The following is a 9,278-nucleotide window of genomic DNA, read 5'->3' as shown; positions in this document are numbered from 1 at the left end:
AACATCTGACGCCGCCCTGCCAGAGAGGTATGTATATAATTATTATATATCATATTATAGAATATAAAAAAATCATATCTGCATATCTATGCACAAATGGTATGCTTGAGCATCAGATATAGGTGTACATTTTTATTATTATTATTCTTTTCCTCTATGTCTAGTACACCATCTGCATCCTCCGAGCAGGAGAGGTATGTATATCATTATAACATCATATTATAGAATATAGAAAAAGCATATCTACGTTTGTAAGTGAAAATGTGCTTGTGCATCCGATAAAGTTGAAACTTTTTATTATTATTATTCTTTTCCTCTGTATAGTACAACATCTGATGCCGCCCTGCCGGAGAGGTATGTATATCATTATAACATACCATATTATAGAATATAAAAAAGTGTTTCTTCTTATCTATGTAGAAATGTTGTGCATCAATAGTTTAAACTTTTTATTATTCTTTACCTCTATGTCTAGTACACTATCTGCGTCCTCCGAGCAGGAGAGGTATGTATAAAATAATAACATATATTATAGAAAATAGAAAAATCGTATCTACATATATATGTGCAAATGTGCTTATGCATCAGATAGTTTAAACATTTGATAATTATTCTTCTTTTCCTCGGTTTAGTATAACATTTTATGCTGCCCTGCAAGACATGTAAGTATACCATTACATTATAACATAGAATATAGTAAAGTGTATCTACATATCAATGTACAAATGTGCTTGTGCTTCAGATATAGGTTAAACTTTATATTATTATTCTTTTCCTCTGTGTAGCCCACCATCTGCATCATCTGTGCAGGAAGGGTATGTATACCATTATAACATATCATATTATAGAATATAGATCAAGTGTATCTACATATATATGTGCAAATGTTGTGTTTGTGCATCAGATATAGTTTAAACATTTGATAATTATTATTCTGTTCCTCTGTATAATATAACATCTGACGCTGCCCAGCCGGAGAGGTATGTATATTATTATAACTTCATATTATAAAATATAGAAACAGCTACAGCTAATATAGCAATACATCAAGTTTAAAAGGTTACCCTTAGAAATGAAAATATGCCCCCTCACTGATTATGTGCAGAATGAACATGCCCCCACATACTGCAGACCACAGCACATGTCACCACCAGCAGCTAATCTAGCAGCCTTACATCTGGCTCTGCTTAGCAGCATTACTACATATATTGGTAAGGGATTATGGGCCAAATGTATCAATGGTTAAAAGACCAATTGCTGATAATTTGGTGTCTTACTGGTGATCGGGCACTTTATTTCCCAAATGCAAAAAAGGCTCTATGCTGTAAATGGCACGTTTTAGCTGCATGTAGTTATTGCTACACTATTACTATACCAGTACGTTTACTAGCAGAATATAATGGATATAGCAGCAAACTGAGGATCATAAATGCTCCATGACTGTCTAGTTTAAGATAAGGAGCAAAGGTCACATAAATACAATAATTGCCATTGGTGACTGACAGTACTGCAGCATGAAGAGCCCTATTACCGGGGAAAATAGGTGTTTTCTTCCATGATAGAGCTTTGTTTTACTCTATCCAATAAAGCTTAGGTTTTCAAACTCAGTCCTCAAGACCCCAACCAGTGCATGTTTTCCAGGTCTTCACAGAACCACTAGTAAAATAATTATCATCATCTGTGGGTCTTATTAAATGTGTCAGTTAGTAATGAGTACACCTGTGCTCCTGATGGGTGACCCGGAAAATGTGACCTGTGTGGGGTGATTTAGTCTGAGTACCACCGCAATAAAGGGTTAATGGTAACACTGCTCTCACTACTGATAATACCTGTTGTTGTTCTGAATATTATTTAAAACATGCTTTTTTTATTGGACCAAAGTATCTTTCATTGTCTCTGTATCAAAAATAGGATTTTGGTACTTACCAGGTAAATCCTTTTCTTTGAATCCATAGGGGGCACTGGAGTACTCTTTGGATATGGACGGTTCCACAGGAACTAGGCACTGAATAAATTAAAATTTGAGACTACTTCTCCCCTCCATATCCCAGAGTACCTCAGTGTTTTTTTACTGAGCCAAACAGGAGCTAAAGAGGTTGACAATGGAGAATTACATATAAAAACGGACAACAATAAAATTGACACATAACGTTACTGACAACTAACAGTTGTCACCAACCCGATAAATTTGCTAATTTGAACTAGTCGGTGACAGTGTGTTACCATAAGATCCCCTGAACTTACCACAAGCTAGGTAAAACTGCTCTGGGTGGGCGTCCAGTGCCCCCTATGGATTCAAAGAAAAGGATTTAAGGTGTGTACACATGGTGAGATTTATCTGTCCAATCTGTCTAGTGAGAACAAAAATCTGGTAATGGATGAGAGCAAATTATAGTAGACCATTTGCTCCCAACCACTGGAAAATAGACAATGGTTGTTAAAACAAATAGGTTAAATCAGTTTGTTTGGAAAAATGTGTTAAATCAATAGTTTTAATCCATTTTCCAGTTTTTGGGAGAAAATGGTTGATTGTAATTTGCTCTCATCCATTGCCAGATTTTTGTTCTCACCAGACAGATTGGACAGATAAATCTCACCATGTGTACACGCCTTTACCTGGTAAGTACCAAAATCCTATTTTCTTTTTCATCCACTAGGGGTCACTGGAGTACTCTTGGGACGTACCAAAGTTTCCCCCATGGGCGGGAGAGCTGTTTGGCACCTGTAACACTAGACGGCCAAAGCTAGATGCTGATGCCGCAAAAGTATCAAACTTGTAAAAGCGCACAAATGTGTGCACTGAAGACCATGTAAGCGCATTGCAAAGCTGTGTCGTAGAAACTCCACGACCAGCTGCCCATGACATTCCCGGAGAATGTGTGGAATGAGCTGTTACTGATGTAGGCGGCTGTAACCTAGCATGAAGGTAAGCCTGACGTATGGCCAGTTTTATCCATCTGGATAAGGTCTGCTTAGAAGGTGGCCAACCCATCTTGGCCACATCATAGAGGATAACAACGTATCCGTCCTAGGAACTGTAGACGTTCGGAATACATAAACGCGTAATGCGCGTACCACAACCAAGATTCCAGAATCTCCTGTTAACACAGGAACTACTATTGAGGACACTACTTTTGGTAGGAAAGCGGGATTCGTCCAAAGTTCCGCTCTGTCATTATGAAACACTAAATACGGTGGCTTGCATGACAAGGCAGCCAAATCTGAAACCCGCCCTGCCGAAGCTAAAGCTAGGAGAGAAATTGTTTTCCAAGTGAGAAACTTAATATCCACTTGTTGTAAGGGTTCGAAATAAAAAGACTATAAGAAATCTAAAACCAGATTCAAGTCCCATGGCGCAGTAAGTGGAGTGAAATGGAGGCTGTACTTTGAGGACACCCAGCATAAAGGTGTGTACCGACGGCAATAGAGCCAATCTTCTTTGAAAATAAATTGACAACGCACCTTTAGCGGGGGGACCTCCATCTAACCCCATCTGAAGACACAACAAAAGATGGAATAACTTGAAAGATGATGTCGGAAACTTCCGATCTTCCCACCAACCTATATAGGCACGCCAAATTCTGTAATAATGAGCTGCCGTAACCGGCTTCCTAGCTCGTAACATGGTTGGTATAACCTATTCTGGAATGCCCTCTCTTTTTAAGAGGGCTGTCTCAACAGCCACTCCATCAAACGCAGCCGCGCTAAATCGGAGAAAAAGAACGGATCCTGTTGTAACAGGTCCGGACGCAGTGGGATCGGCCAAGGAACATCCGCGAGTAGACCGCGGAGATCCAAAAACCAAGCTCTCCGAGGCCAATGAGGCGCCACTAGTATGACTGTGACTGACTCTCTTTTGATCCGTTTTAGCAACAGAGGGAGCAGCGGAAACGGTGGAAAAAGATACACGAGACTGAATGGCCACGTGATTGTGAGAGCATCCACCGCCCCTGCCTTTGGATCTCTCGTTCTGGACACGTACTGGGGCGTTTGATAATTGTGGCGAGATGCCATCAGGTCCACTTGCGGGTAACCCTACTTCTGGACCAGCATGTGAAACACTTCTGGATTTAATGCACATCCTGGATGAAAATCCCGACATCTGAGATAATCCGCCTCCCAGTTGTCCACTCCCGGAATTAATACTGCCGACAAAATCACCTCGGCCCAATTGAGGACTCGAGCTACTTCCCGCATTGCCATGCGACTTTTCGTTCCTCCTTGTTAGTTGATGTATGCAACAACCGTCGCATTGTCTGACTGCACCTGAACAGCCTGAGCCTGCAGCATGTGCACTGCTTGTCGTAGCGCATTGTAAATTGCCCGGAGTTCCAGGACATTTATAGACAGCAATCTTTTGTGATCCACCCAGAGACCCTGGAGCTGAAAATTTTGAACTACAGCTCCCCAACCTCTGAGACTCGCGTCCGCCATGAGAATGATCCAATTCCAGGCGCCGAATCGTTTCCCTGCGGTTAGATTCTGTACTTTTAGCCACCAGAGAAGAGACACCCTGGCCCTTGGAGACCACCTCACCCTGCGGTGAATCTGCAGAAGCGAGCCCGACCACTGTACGAGCACATCCAGTTGAAAAGGACGTGAGTGAAGTCTTCCGAACTGAAGCGCTTCGAAAGCCGCCACCATTGTGTCTAATAATCGAATGCACAAATGAACCGAGACTGTGCGTGGCTTGAGCACTAATTGTACCAGATGACGAATGACCTGTACTTTCTGTTCGGGTAGGTCTTTGATTTACTGTATCGGGAATCATACTTAGGAATTGAAGTCGTTGAGACGTAATCATTCAGGAATTTGCGTAGAGAATGGTAGGAAATCAGATCCCCCCCCCCCCCCCACTTGGTCTGCGATTTATTCTCGCTTGGAACGTAGCCAAAGTGGACGTTGTGCGCCACTAGCGAAGCTGAAAACGCAAGAACCAACTGCCAATGTCCACAGAAGCTGTAGGCAGCAAGAAGTGTCTGGTGGTCTTTATTTAGGGCAAACCTGAACTGGAGTGCCCTGCCACTACAGCCTTGTTACCTCAAACCCTTACCAAAGCAGGGCGAAGCAACAGTCCTACTGCTGTGTAGGGTACACTCCGATAGGTAAACGCCCAATAATTGTAATTGTCTCTCATTGGAAATTGTTCAGCCTTCGCTGAGAACCTGACGTACTGGCCTGGTGCTATGAGGGCTGGCGGCGAATCGACCGCAACAATCTAGCTGAAACAGTAAATTTTTTTCCCTCAGGCAGTACATGCGCCCGCCTTCCCCCCAAAGAGGACCGGTAAGGGTCTGTCTGTGCAGTCGTATTTGTCCAACACACTGTGTGACCGACTCTGCAGCGAAGCTACTTGTTTGATTATGCATTAGACTTAGTGATCATGTACCCCGACCAGTAAGTACACCACGGAAGTAACGTGTGTATAAACCTGCATTACCGTGCATGTGGTTACCAGCAATAGTGAATCTTCCTGTAGAGTCATGCTGTCAAAAACAATTAATAAATTAAATTCCTAACAACACCCCGCTCCTCAAGAGGCTGAGTGTTGTAAGGCAGCAACCTCCGGCAAAGAACCAGGAAGTAATGTTAAAAATTATGTCCTACCATGTTTTTTTTGTTTTTTTTTACACCTGTTAAACCAGGATCTGAACCAGTGTCCATGCAATCACAATGTTCACTGTGGGTGGGAAGCCTAACCACTTGGCTACAGAGCCACCTGTAAAAATAATAAGCAAAGCTGCTGTTTAAACATCAACTCTGGTGATGAAATGGTTGCTGTAGTGACTTGCAATCCAGATGGTACAGTACCTGAACCCACAATCCCTGGTTTAGGAGGGCAGTGTCCTATCCATTAGGCCACTGGGGATCTGGGGAGGTGAGGCCTGAACTCACAATGTTTGCAGTGCTCAACAGATACTATTTAATAAGCACTGTGTGCCGACCAACTGCGCCACTGTAGTCTTGCTTATTGCAAAATAGATTTTTAATGTCAGCATATTATATATATATTATATATATATATATATATATACACACATATATACAACAATGTATATTCACACATACTCAGACCTTTATAAATATATATATATTTCATATATGCATACATACACACATACATACATATTATATACCCATATACATATATCCAGATATATCCTGATTCAGAGGTATGATAATTCTTAGAAGTCTGAAACTAAATGTGACCACTCACAGGCTTAAAAACCTGAGATGTCTGCTGCTTAACCGCAGCTTAGTTAATGGGTCCCGAATCCAGTGTGGTGTGGCTGTAGATTAAAAATACCTACAGCACCTTGTATTCCCAGGTGGCAAACCAGGCCCAACACTGCTCAGCTTCCAAGATCAGATGAGATTGGGCGTATCCAATTGTGGTGTGGCTAAGTGAATTAAGCAAAGCTGCTGCAGGTGAGACCTGAACTCACAATGCTTGCAGTGCTCCACAGATACTGTTTTATAATCACCATGTGCTGACCAATTGTATAACACATCTTACTTTACAACAGTGAACAAAGCCAGTATTTGGCTGACCACACCATGATTCAGATTTGCAGTCTTTGGGATAATATCATTATAAACAGTTATGATAAAAAATAATAGTGCAGACAGACAATACAAAATACAAAGACAGACAACTTGCGCGACTCAGTAAATAGCACTAAGGTGTCTCTATAAATATATATCTGGCCAAGTGCAGTGCACGCCAGCAATATGCCTGTTCCCAAATTCCCCTTAACATCCCTGCGCCTTCAATGGAGGAGAGATGTAATACAGGAAATTCTGGAAATACAACAGGAAAAACAACAGGAAGCATGGATAAATATGTCCCCATGCTCACAGTATAATTATGTAAGCAGATTTAATAAACATCTTATGTTGCATTCAAACCTGCACATATAACTTGTATCCTGTTTAACAAAGACTTAATAGCCTATTGTAATACATATGCAGCGCCGCTGTATTCTAGTAAACATACTTTCTTTTATCAACAAGAGTTGAACATGAGATTTTATCCAGTGACCCAGACATTTCTGTGTGCAGGGAACATCACTGTGGCAGCAAAGTTACTCACTAGGCTATGGAGCCTGCTTTTTGCAAAACTCTCATTTGTGTGCCCTCCCCCATCCCCCCCCCCATGCTCCGTGTACCGTTCTCTATACACAGAGCCGGGCTATGGTGGAGAGGGAGCTGGTAGCGGCATCAAGGGCCGGGGAGCGCGCTGCATAGAGCCGTGGAGCGGCCTATGCATAAATCAACGTGGCCGGCGCGGCTCAGAGCGGCGGGGGAGACAGCATAAACAGCGGCGCTGGAAGCAGCGGTCGGGCAGCTGAAGGCAGCGGCGGGCGGCCACACACACACACACAGTATCCCACACAGCGGGGCGGCAGCGTGAGCTGACCGCCCCGTTCAACATACCTGGACCCTGTGGTGAGGGCTATGACGGGGCTTCTCAGTAAATTCCGTCCAGCCTTTACTGCAGGTTTTAGTCCTGCACGTGGTGGTGAGGGAGCTCTTTCAGAGAGGTCCGACACCAACAGCTGCTTCAGCAGCTTCCACTATCCCGGACCCTCGCCTTTCTGGAAGGGGGGAAGTGATGTGGAACATTGAAAAATCAAAAATAAATCCAATAATTGTGGACAAACTCCACAGGCCTAGTTGCTCGGTGAGCACCGAAAAAACACTGAGGTACTCTGGGATATGGAAGGGAGAAGTAGTCTCAAATTTTAATTTATTCAGTGCCTAGTTCCTGTGGAACCGTCCATATCCCAAGAGTACTCCAGTGACCCCTAGTGGATGAAAAATAAATATATATGTTTTTTTTTCCAGAAAGCCTAGGCGATTCTCACGCCGCTGGTGGCACAGACAGTGCCTCAAGTGAGTAGTAACCCAGATTATAATCCCTACTGATTTCACCATTACACTATTTTAAGGGTTAATTTGTATTGAAGTGGTGGCGACTGGAGCATTACGACACATTTTGCCCTGATAAACTGTAAAAGGAGACGTGAATGAGGGATCAGGGATCAATGCCTCAAAATGACTGTCTCTTGGCATGTGATGGTATCTAAATGCAAACTCTTTCCCATTGTAGATACTTCTGCTGCTGCTGTGTTACAGCACGTGGAAATTCTGGCCAATAAGGTAAGTACACAGGAGGATCACAGGGGTAGGTCACATTACAGGCCAGTGGGGTACTGGCGCTCGTTACCACAGCACCACAGTAGTGTCAGGGACGTTGTAGAGTTGGTGCCATCTCCTCAGATTGTCTTTAGGGATATTTATGGTGTTCCGGCAAGTTAGGGACTTTACATTCATGGCATGAAGCCATTACAGAGTGAGAGTCAGAATAATGGGGGCTGCGGTCTGCAGCGTCACTTTTCTTCCCAGTCCCCTTAATAATATTGATAACTGCACCAGTTCATTCCAATGTTACACATACAGCAAAACTATATTCATGACCAGTACTTACACGTCGTCTATCTACAACATAATATTTCCCCTCCCACGTTCCCCATGTTACTGGAGATAAGAATGTATTCAGTAATAATCACTGGCGGATTTCCCACTAGGGACCTGAGGCCTGGAGGGCGCCCCCTGCTGGGAATAGCACAACAGGCCGCTACCCCTTCACATGTCATTTATTCATTGTCAGAGGCAGTCTGGGGACCAGGGGTCACTGTGTCAGGATCTATTCTATTACAAGCTAGCCCCTGACAGTCATTTTCTTGTTTCCTTAGGCCCCTCCTTTTTCTTCCCCCTCTCCTCTTTCCTCCCCCCAGCTCCAAATCCCCCTCCCACTCTCCCCTACTCCAATTCAACTCCAGCAGAAGAACACTGAGGGAAGATCCCGGCATCATCCTGCACTTCCATGCACAGACAGTGGGGGCTGCAGTACCAGTGGACCCTGTACCTCCACCATGAAGGTAAGTCACTTACTGTACATGTTACACTTATGATTTATTAATAATGTGTAGCAATATATATTAGAAATGACAAGCACTGGAGGTTACGCAGTCATCGGGGTGACATTTACAATGCCGACGTCCGATGTTAACGTCTTCATAATGTTGACATTCATCATGTCAACAGACAGAATGTCGACACATAAATTTAGGGTTAGGCTGCAGCTGGGGTTATGGTGCAATCAGACTGATGATCCCCCAATTCTGGGGATTGGGACATAAATTCATACATACACCTATGTATAATTGGGAGAGGGGTGCAGCGTAGCATGTGTGTGCCCCGGGCACCATGAT

At 43.4% G+C, this 9,278-nt stretch overlaps 1 long non-coding RNA gene across 1 annotated transcript; it reads left to right on the top strand.

Annotated features, from left to right (window-relative positions):
- Positions 1 to 317: 317 nt before the first annotated feature.
- On the top strand, positions 318 to 662 carry LOC134943289 (uncharacterized). Its single transcript, XR_010181446.1, has 3 exons — positions 318 to 354; positions 476 to 505; positions 633 to 662. It is a non-coding gene; the product is annotated as an uncharacterized LOC134943289 (long non-coding RNA).
- The last annotated feature ends 8,616 nt before the right edge of the window (positions 663 to 9,278 follow it).

This window comes from Pseudophryne corroboree, chromosome 7 (genome assembly GCF_028390025.1).
Source record: "Pseudophryne corroboree isolate aPseCor3 chromosome 7, aPseCor3.hap2, whole genome shotgun sequence".
Taxonomy (NCBI): Eukaryota; Metazoa; Chordata; class Amphibia; order Anura; family Myobatrachidae; genus Pseudophryne; species Pseudophryne corroboree.
The sequence above is the reverse complement of the archived record's forward strand: the minus strand, read 5'-3'. Positions and strand labels throughout refer to the sequence as shown.